An 11,098-nucleotide genomic window follows, 5' to 3' on the forward strand; every position below is an offset into this window, starting at 1 on the left:
AAGAGTGACTGCAGGCAGGATGGCCTAGAGAGGAGAATAAAATGCACAATCAGAAAACATGGGCTGGAATCAATACACATGGAAAGCACCAGCTGGAAAGGTACGTGCTCTTTCAGACCTTCCTAGATGAGAGCAAGCAAGACCCCTTTTCACCAGCTGTCTTGCTGTTCTCTTCAGAAACAAGCCTGTCTGCAAGGGTTGAAATTTAGGAAGAACAGATAAACACTTCAGTTTCCAATGTCTGAGGGCTCCTGGAACATGGGCTGGAATCAATACACATGGAAAGCACCAGCTGGAAAGGTACGTGCTCTTTCAGACCTTCCTAGATGAGAGCAAGCAAGACCCCTTTTCACCAGCTGTCTTGCTGTTCTCTTCAGAAACAAGCCTGTCTGCAAGGGTTGAAATTTAGGAAGAACAGATAAACACTTCAGTTTCCAATGTCTGAGGGCTCCTGGAATTAGTGGGGCCACTAGCCATCAGCTGGCCTCTGCTTCTCCAAAGCATTTCCAGCTCCCAGGCTCAGAGTACTTGTAGGGAAGGATGCTGGGGACTGCAGTGGGTTGCTTTCTCTGTCCCTCTCATCTCAGACTAAGCTTCCCACACACTGCCTTCTCAGATTTACTATCTCACAGTACATTTGGGTCATGGTTTTTCAGACTCCATGAGAGTCAAACATGCCTGTGTGGGAATGTGCGATTTCTTCTGCAATTCATTTTGTTTATAGGGTTCTCAGGAGAAAATATACAGTCTGATATAAATAATGGGACTCCAAAACTCCTTCAGTGAACACAGTTATGAGTATGTAGCTTCCAAGAGCCAGGGATTTAGAGTCAAGGTTTTAGTGCTAGAGGAAACTCTCTATCCCAAAGAAGGGAGCGCAGCCCTGGTCTGTGCCTGCTGGTAACAAGAGACTTGCCTGGAATCAGGGACCCTCTGAGTATTTGCTGCTTATGTCCTCTGTTTTCCAAAGCAAAGATGTGACTTCCTAAACTGGCTTAAACCACGTTGTTCTTCCCACTGACACCTTCTACAGCTGGTGAAGCTGAGGCTTATAAACAGGGATAGCACACTGTCCAATTTACTTCAAACTGTGGTATGGGGTGGACTACATAATGTGTTTGTAACTTTGTCAAGGACATGATCTGACATAAACACAAAATAAAAGATTACTTCGTCTCCTGTCACCTGATGGACTGTGATGTTTGGATGCTACAGTAAGAAGCTTCATAGATTATTACCGGCCAGGAGCAGTCTGGAAGCCAGTGTACCATCTTTATATTTAATGGTTCTTGCCCCAGGAGGAAGCTGGGGCCGTTCTGCGGAGCAGAACTGCCTGCCTGGAAAAGGGGTGTTCTGCCTTAACATCCCTTTGGGCAGGATACAACAGGACGAGGAGCAGGTCACCTCAACCTTGGTGCTACAGTGCCATCCATCACTGTCATACTGCCAGGTCCCATGCTTTCCCCTGCCACCTGGGCCAGGCATGCTCTGGGATATGCTTTGGGCAGTCTTCAGTGCCCATGCTCACACCACTGTGGTAATACTTCTGGCACAGGACTGAACCAAAGGGAACTGCTTTGTGTACCACTGTTGGGCATAACGCTGCAAAAACATGTCCTGCTCAGCCTCCTTCCAGAAGAAACCAGACCCATGGACCTACCTCATGCCAGGCATACAGGGAGGAAGTGCCAGAGCAACCGATGTAGCTATTTACATACTCATATTGCATTTTCCTATTGGGACATTTTCATAGAGCTTGGATTGACTTTGCTCCCACTGGGATGCCACCGCAGGCTTTCAGCTGCTGCTCCCTTTTCTTTTGAACTCCTGAGGAGGAGTTCTCAGCAAAGTTTTTGGTTTTAATAAAATCTGTGGGCTAAATGAGGCCATTCCCTACATTTCCCCAGTGGGGAACTAATTTCTACCAGACTCGACATCCTTAGCTGTATTCTTGGCTTTCAGGACCCACTCAGTTACCCTCATAACTTCTCCTTGGCCAGGACCCACTGGCCTCTTATGTGTTAATGCATGCATGTGGTCACTGCTACAGACCACGGTTTATCTGCTGCAGGCTCCTAAGATCTCCATCTCTGTAGGATGTGCAGTCAGCCAGGTTCCCACCCAAAAGCCTACATCAGAGAACATTCATTGCCTCAGGCAATGTTTGCAGCAGATTTTCTCTAGAAAAACCTAGGCTGTTCCACGTGATTTTTGCAGTGTCCAGATAGGCCAGACTTACATAGTCCAGATTTATGAATTTCTCCCAAGGACTGTGCTATGTTTCCTGGCTAATGTCTGACAAGGAGAACTGGGCTCAGACAGTGCTTTCCCTTTACACTGAAAGTCATTAAACCCTACAGAACAGACAAAGGGCTGGACCAGTCCTGGTCCTTTTGTCAATCTCTTGTGAAGTGTCTGGGGGCTGATTCAGTTGCCCACTCACGGGGTTTTGGTGCTGTGCAAGACACACTAAGGTCTGTCAGATGCTGACACAGGGCAGGTACCCAGGCCTTGAGGAGCAGCACAGGGAGACCAGGGAGTGTAAATGGAGTTATCTCAGGCCAGGTGGCATGCAGTTGCCTCAATGCCTCCTCTCAGCACCAGCCAAGCTTCTCCTTCCTACCATCTTTAGGGTGCTAGATACCTCCTATGGCCTCTACCAGCATCTGACAAACCTGTTGAAATATTTTGGCATCAAAGCCTCTGCCTTGTTGCATGTTCTTTGTGTCTTGGTCCCCAAATATGGTGAAAAATTCATCCCTTAGAAGCTTGGTTGCTATCACAGCGTCTTGGTTCCTTTTTGGGTAAACTTCAGGTCATTTTCTAAAGAAATCCATAGCTACCAACAAATATTGTCTGGCAGATTCTGTCTCAGGCAAAGGCCCAACAACACCAACAGCAATGAATCGCAGTAAGGCCCCCAGGAGACACTGCCCAGTAGGGTTTGTCCCCATCTTTGGGGACCCACTTCAGAAATACAACACATGCAAGAAAAGCATCACACTTCATTGTAGTAACTCTCCATCATCTGTCTGCATTTTCCTCAAAACCAGCTCTCTCATGGCTTGACTAAAGACTTTACAACTTCAAGACATCATAGCAAAACATCAGAACCTCTTTTTTGAGTGTTTTCGTGATAATGAGCTGTCATGAGTGCGTGTCACACGTTGTTTTGTTTTCCCGTTTCCTGTACATTTCATCTTTAAATTCCAAGCTTTCCCACCACGACCGGAGGGCTTTTTCCTTGCTAGTCTGAAAAGAGTCAAAAAGCAGACAAGGTTGCCAAACAAGGGATTTTTTATTTTAATCACGCCTTGTTTGACACCAGGAGTCTTTCTGAGGAACTCTCCCTCTTAGTTCCATGAACTCTGCTCTTGCAAACTTACATCTATGGATGAAATAGGAGAGTTTTCATTCCTGCACACTGTGGAAGAAGGAGGTAAAAAAGGATGCAGTCTCAGTTTTTTCTTGCTGCCCTGCTGAGGGAGGTATCTGCCCAAAAATAGGCCTTTGAACAAGGCACTGGCAGAACAAGTCTTTGGTGACTGCTCTTGTGTCAGTGCTGTTCCGACCCCACAGGCACCCCCAGCTGTGTTCAATGGAAACTGCTTCAGCCCTGAAAATGCCTGGCTGCTCTCCTTTCACTGTCGGGGTAGCTTTCTCTTCTCACAAGGGGCGTGTGGAGCTTTTGTAATCCTGGCAAGTCTGCAGCTGAGCAGGAGCAGGATCTGTAAGGCCAGACAGGCTGACAGTTCTGTGCTCCCTTCCCTGACATTGAGGAAGCACTGCCCCTTTGCTCCTGGCTGAGTTTGCCCAGGCTGCATTTTATGCCTCTCTTCAGCAGTTCACCTTGCTCTGGGTTCAGTTTAGATTGGCAGCCTGGAGCTCATGACAGCACCATCATAAAACATCATTGGTTCCTGTTGAAGGGCTCAGCATACACCAGGACATCCCCAGCTGTACCACAGGGACTGGGTGGCTGCCCATGTAGTACCTGCTGTCTTGGTTTCTCGAGGGAGGGCTGCTGTACACAGAGGATGGGAGACCCACACTACAGTATTTTATGGACTTGTGCTAACACGAAAGCCGTTTTCACCTCCAGATATTCACTGTGGAAACCAAAATGAACCTAGTAAGGCACATCCCAGATATTATCTAGTAATGGTAAGACACAAGCACCCTCTGGTTAATATACTACACAGCAAAGCTCTTGCTGGCCTTCTTTTCTAACCAGGACAACTGATGAGGTCCAAAAACTGTGTAGAAGCTCAAAGAGACAGCTCAGGGCCTGCCCACAGAGGCAGGCGCCACAAACGGATTGCCCAAACCTCTTTCTTTCATATGAGCCAGGTTTTGGAAGGAAAACACTGCAGGCTGAAAGCCCTGGTGCTGACTGACCAGGTCATATCTGCAGTGATGTATATGCTGAGTGTTAGTTCATCCCCTACCTTGGCTATGCTGAGCCATTTCCTGGATCCCAGCAGTCCGTTCTCCCGCATGCATTTTTTGCCAGCAAGAATATTTTCCTCAGTCCCTGCCTTCCGTCAGACCCATGCGAGGGTGAGGGCTACATTTTGGACTGTGCCATCATCTCCCTCTCTGGTTTCAATGACCAACTGCAGTACCTGAATGAGCACCTGTGATGCCTGTAAATTACACAGGTGATAAATCCCTCTCCTGCTACTCGGCTATTCCCATTGCCCACTGTCTGAGGGGGTCTGCTGACAAATGGAGAAAAATAGGATGTTCAACGAAGAACTCCAATTTTCACCACCAAGGCTGAGGAAAAGGGGATTTCCAGGACAACCAGCCACAAAACCAAACTAATTAAAGGCTACAAGGGAACAGCAGGGTTCTCTGGACACCAACTTAATATCCAAGTCTGGGCACAAATAAGCCTTATTATAGCTTCAACTCTAACTCAAAACCAGCATCACCCAACTTTGCATGCGCAGCTCCAGGTCCCCCTGTTTCCTGAGCTGACTTTGGGCCTTTCAGTAGATTTTAATGAGGCTCTGTCCTGACCAGCCATATATTTATAACAACCCTCTCTGTGGATATTTCCCCTCCCCAACAGAGCAGTTAACTTAGTCGCTGCACTCATGTTTGATGTTGTAGCCAATACCCCATTGCTTTCTATCCTTCCTAAGTCCCTTTTTCTAATAGCTTGGAGTGGTATGAACTGGATGGAAATACTCATTTCTGTAGCACAGGACCTATATAAAGCAACCAGCTTCCCTCTCTTCCAGTAGCAGCTTTCCAACTTCTGTTCAAGAGATGAAATGCAGTATTTAAGCTCTGCCATAAATCCCACAGCTCCATGGATGTTTCTGGCCTTCTGCACAACCTGACTAACTGTCTAGCAATTGGTCCATCGGCTATTTGTCTTGGAAGTCCTCACTGGAGATGTGAGGAGCACAAAATGTCTGCAGGTCCTCTGCCAATTTAGGTAGGCTCTTCTTCCTCTTGCCTTCTAGCATTTGGCTGTGTCCTGTCTAGCTCAGAGTGATATCTGGCTCCAATCTGCTTACGAAGGTTCAGACCAAATCTTGATAAGCCAGGTTATGTCTATAGCACAGTGCTTCTCAGCTCTCAGCTATGGGTCCTTGCCACAGCTGTGCTCCTGACTCTACTCCAGGAAGAGGTCTGGGCATGCACCATCCCAGGGAAGGCTGGAAAAGAACCGCATGGTGCTCCAGAAGGTCTTGCAGCTTCTTGAACTGTAGATCAGCACTGCGGTCCAGGCTCTAGTGCATACCCTGCCCCACTGTTTGGCCTCAGGCTCTCCTCTGGGAACAAGCTCTGCAGAACGAAGCTCTGCCCAGATCCTCTTTCCAGCCAGTTGCACAGTGGGAATGGACATGCATCAGCCTCCCATGCGGTATTTCTTGAGTGACATCTCTGGGGCAGGAAAAGCCTGATGCCGTGGTCTTGTGCACACACACTGGAAAGGGCCAGTCTCATAGGTGACCCATCCCCACCTGGCACACTCAACAGCCTGGGACTAGCTCCATGCCCAGCAGGCTGGTATCCCAGTGAACCTTTGGTGTAATTTTTGAAATGTTTCTCTTTTCTTTCAGAAACCTTGCTGTGGCACAGGTCTTGTGTTTAGTTTTGGGCTGAACAATATTTTCCTCTTTCCCCTGTTTTGTGAAACAACTTCTAGCCTGTGTCACACCCATTCCTCAACACCTCTTGGAGTCATGGTCTTGCATATGGGCCTTCAGATCTCTCTGAGCACTCTCCCAGAACAGAGTCATTCTCTGATTGTTTTTGACCCTTTCTGGGAAAATTCTCAGTATTGCACTCTTTCTGTGTGCATACTGTACAACTTTGGTTTCTTTTGATTTAATTCTGGTGTGAATTTCTTTCACTTCCCACTGCTCCTGAATAGATTAGATGTCTGCAAGCACTTTTGTTATCTGATCTCTCTTGCATCAAAAGAATGAATACAGTTCCCCATTTCCCTTTTTGGAAACAGCATCCTACCCCAAAAACGATGTTACAGCTCCCAAGTGAAGCAGTCAGTCAATATCCAAAGTCCCAAGGGGACTGCTTCCACTACAGGGAGGAACTGATGCAACACGAGATATTTCTTTTAGGCAGCAGTGCTTGCACACAGAGCCCAGATGGGGAACAACAGCAATCAGATAGAAGTTATACTGAGACCTTACAAGTTTATTTTATTCCCCCAGACACCAGTCTGCCCAACACACTTGTTCTCTTCCTCAGTTTCCTCATTCCCCATTGATAGCATTTCTCTGATGGGCCTTGATGCTGTTGTCTTCCTGCCCTTTGGTTTTGTAGGGTTTTCAGACTTCCACTGAATTAAGGTGGCTGTTATCTTCATAAGCCCCACAGGGTTTGCACCCAGGCTCAGCATACAGCATGTCTGTTGGTGAGTAAACCAGGTTACCTTTCAGGCTCCACCACCAGCTTACCCACTTCCTTGAAGCTAATGAACACAGTCCTTGCTAATAAAGAATATATTTAGAAATAATACTGATTCAACCATCTGTTTCCAGTAAGCAGATTAAATGTAAAAAGATAAACACTTAAACTGCATCTTCATAAAAATAAAATCAGGTACAAATAGACTTAAATATATATTTAATGTTGAGCTGGGTAACACAACGATCTTCAATCAGTGCAGATGAGAGACCACAGCTCATGACATACCAGCTTGTCATGACTAAATCCTGCTGGGACCTGAAGACAGCAGCTACTAAATGCTGAATCACAGCTATTCTCAAGGGAGATATAAAGAATTTGATACTGGTGCATTCATACTTAGATAGTTTGTAAAATCAGTTGCACACCACCTTCCATAATAATGCTGAGTCTGTCCCTGCTTATTATTCATCCAAAATATCTCCTCTTCTTCTCCTCCTGCCTCTCCTCATTCATGTCTGCTCCTTCCTCTCTCCATCCATTTCCCCTGTTTCTCGCTGATTCCTCTCTTTGACCAAAAAATGACCTTAGAATTATCATGGTGATCACAATTGCTCTTTCACATTGTGTCTACTTATGTGACAGTCAAAATACGAAGATGATTTGCAAGCACTAGTGAAAAATGTGGCCAAGCAGATTCACCAGTATGTATAATATTGAATCATCTGAACTTACACAGAAATAAAGTGGAGGTCATTTATTTAATATATGTAAGCAGCTCTCCTCCTTTACTTATGAACTTTCCTTTACAAGTTGAGGCTGCTCAGATGCATGTAACTATGATACATTGCTCTGACATTTTATTAATAAGAAATATTCCCATCCATCTCTTAGTAAATGTTTCTCAAGTCACAGGGGTCCTATATCAGCTGCATTACCATTTAGGGTTCTCCTAATCCAGAACTCTCTCTCTTTTCCTTTTGAAAATGTATCTACATAAAGATATTAGACCTGTGCTTTCCGACATGATTAACAATTGAGATGGGATTTTTTTTTCAGATATGTAGGAGGAGTACCTCAGAAACATACGACTTTGGGGCAGGGATTGCTCAGCATTTTCTGAAAAGCACAACTCATATCTTGTGTTAGCCAATATAGGCTGCCTACATTGATGAGTTGCTTTTTACAGGTTAGACCATTAACGTGGATTGGCAAGCTGAGCCTATTTTACATGCTGAGAGACCAGAGCATATGAGAACACACCAATTGCTTACAGCTTCTTGCACAGAATAAGGACATGACTGTCAAGAAACCTAAGTAAAAGCCCCTACAAAATCACACACGGGACCTCTACTCTGTGAGTTTCTGACTCCAGCAATGATTCCTTCTCTAGCTAGCTGAGTGCCTCCTTTTGCCGGAGCCACGGCCCTGCGAAGGTCACACTGATGCCACTGAGTGGCCACAGCTTCACCTTGCACAAGCCGCTCGGGTGTTCCAAGTGTCAGTTTTTCCAACTGTAAAATGAGAATAAAAGTCCCTTACTTCCCCGAGACACATTCACACTTTTAACCTGAGAATTGCTACAGCTACAAAAATGCCCTGAACAAATAATAAAGCATCTTAAGGACCCCAGGGAGCAAAACTGGCTAAAGGGCCAGGAACTAGGGAGACCAAATGGACAGGTCTGGAGCTGTCCTTTAGCAGCAGACCTTGGCTCCGAGCCTCTCAGACACCACCTCCCTCTTACAAGGGAAACTCATCATGGCTTTGAACGCAGGGCTCGGAGAACGAATAAATCTTCACGATCTGAGGGATTGAAGTCTGCACATTAGCTCCCCTTAAACCGTGGGTGCCTTTAACTTGGGAGGTTAGAAACCACAGCCAAAGAAATCTCTTTTGATTCACAACTTGTTTTGAGCAGTCACCCATAAAGCAGCCAGTGAATCACTCCAGCCAGTTAGTCATGCAACCACACTGAATGTACACTCAAAAGGCTGCACAAAATAAACAGCCTGCAGCTCCAGATAACACACACACAGCTCATTTGTGCTATCTGGCATCAGCATATATTGTTAATAGGACTCCTACACCAAACCCTTAGGAAAAAAACGTACTCAAACAAGCATCTCCAAATCTCTCTTTCCATCAGTATTTTTCTCGTCTGCTTCGCTCTGTGTTGCTTTCAAAACAATTAAGACTAGTAAAAGTTTTAAGACTCTTTCTCTCTCTTTCCGCACCTTCTTATTGCTGGTAACGTCCTGCTGGGTTTACAGGCGTGCGCTGCTGAAGTGTAGGGCTAAAGCGGAGTTAATCCCAATCAGCAGCGGACAAGTCGAAAATAAACAGCTCTAGTGCGAAAAGAAATCTTACTGCAAGGAGGGAGCGGCAGGGATACAAGGGGGAGGGAGTCTCCCGGTCCTTTGACACATGAGTGTTATAAACAGCTCGGGTCAGGAATCCTATAAAAGCCTCCAGCCAGATCTACCGTCCAATTCAAGAGAAGCGCAAAACACCTTTTGGAAAGAACCGCGAATAAACCTGCGCGGCCCTAGCGATAAGGAACGTGAGCCCTACCTTCGCGTCTGGCTCCCTGAGGAAATCCCGCAGGTTTCCGCGGAGGAGATCCCGCACCTCCGAGTGTCTGTTCAAACAGAGGTTTAGCCAAACTCCTGGCGAGAGCTCCCTCCCCTCCCTGGGAGGGTGCCGGAACCCTTGAATGGCAGATCTGGTGGCCCTATTGTGGAAAAGAGAGGGCTATTGCCAGGGCGGCGTCAGCAGCACGCCGGGAGCCGGCGGCCGAGCCTCGCCGGGCAGCCGGTCCCACATCAGCGGGAGGGAAGGCCCGGCTCTGCCGCCCAGCTCCCCGAAGCTCGCCTCGCCTCCCCGCCCTCCTGGCTTCGCTTGCCGGCTCCTTCTCCCCGACGCCAGCTTGGATCACGTCCCCCCTTGTCCCCTTCCCCACTCGCGCCTGCCTCCCGCGCACTTGTCCCCTTTATACTCTCCTGTTGCTCCCCGCGGGGATCAGGGCAGCAGCATCTCCCCACCCCGGCGGAGAGAGGTGCGGGGGGAGCCCGAGCACCCCGCCTGCGCTCCTAGCCGCGGCGAAGGAGCCCGGGCAGGAGCCGGGGCCGAGATCAAAGCTGCGGGGAGAGCGAAGGGAAGGCAGGACCGAAGGGCCGCCGCAGCTCGGGACACCCCTCCCAAAGTCCTCTGCCCCCCGGGTGCTCGGCGGGTGAGGGGCAGGGACCGCCATCCCGCTCCTGAAAGAGCCATTCCTGCGGAGATCCTCAGCCGGACGGCCGAGGTGGGGGAGCCCTGAGGGAGTCCCAAGGCGAACACACGGCCCCCGTTACCCCGTTCCGCTCCGGGCACGGGGCTGCGGCCGAAGCCGGAGGAAGGGGGCAGACGCCGCCGGCCCTCCCCGGCGCACGGCGAACTCCGCAGAGCCCTTGAACGTCGGCGGGGGCTCTGCGCGGCGCCGCGGGGAGCCCCGAGCGCCTGGCAGAGAGCGGTCTCTCGCGGGAGGCGGAGAGGGACCGCCAGCGAGCTCGTTCCTGCCGTGCCTGCAGCTTACATTACATCAGGGAAGGAGGAGGAGAAGAAATCCATTAAAAGTGTCAATTTAAAAAGCACGCAGCGAGCCTCCGATTCCTACAGCAGTGACTTTCTGTACTTCTAGTAATACCCCACTTACGGTCGCACTTTTTATTTGATAGCTAAATAAAAGAAATGGTCGTTATTTGCATAACGCGGTACTTAAAGAATTTCCTCTGCTAGAGAAAGCCGTTTCCTTTCTCCTGTTTCCTTTGAGCAAATATCCCCATCACATTCGCCTTCACTCCCCAAAGGATTTTGTTCCAGCCGGTATTTCTAGACTGCAATATACGTATACATTTCTGTGTGTATAGGGGTATGTGAATACACATGTTTCAAGAAATATAACTTACTTCAGCTCCGAGCAGTAGAAATAGCAAGTCAGATTACTACAGCACATAAATCATTCGAAAGCCTTTCCCCCTCCTAAGCCAAGATATATGACCTGTTCTGAGGACTGGATGATCTTGAAGGTCTCTTCCACCCGTGATGATTCTATGATTCTATGACTGTTATTTAAGAATTCGGCTTTCACTGCCCGTGCCGGTTTGCGGAATAACCCGTGCCCCTATTCTCGGAGGAAGCCGTGTGAGGCTGCCGGCCCGTCTCAGCG

At 48.1% G+C, this 11,098-nt stretch overlaps 1 protein-coding gene across 1 annotated transcript in view; it reads right to left on the bottom strand.

Moving 5' to 3' along the window:
• ALX4 (ALX homeobox 4) overlaps positions 1 to 9,559 on the bottom strand; it is a 39,455-nt gene extending 29,896 nt beyond the window's left edge. Inside the window, exon 1 of the mRNA XM_017742248.1 lies at positions 9,466 to 9,559. The gene's annotated coding sequence lies outside the window, so the exon portion shown is untranslated. The remainder of the gene's footprint in view (positions 1 to 9,465) is intronic.
• Positions 9,560 to 11,098: the final 1,539 nt, after the last annotated feature.

This window comes from Corvus brachyrhynchos, unplaced genomic scaffold (genome assembly GCF_000691975.1).
Source record: "Corvus brachyrhynchos isolate BGI_N302 unplaced genomic scaffold, ASM69197v1 scaffold115, whole genome shotgun sequence".
In the NCBI taxonomy this organism is placed as follows: domain Eukaryota; kingdom Metazoa; phylum Chordata; class Aves; order Passeriformes; family Corvidae; genus Corvus; species Corvus brachyrhynchos.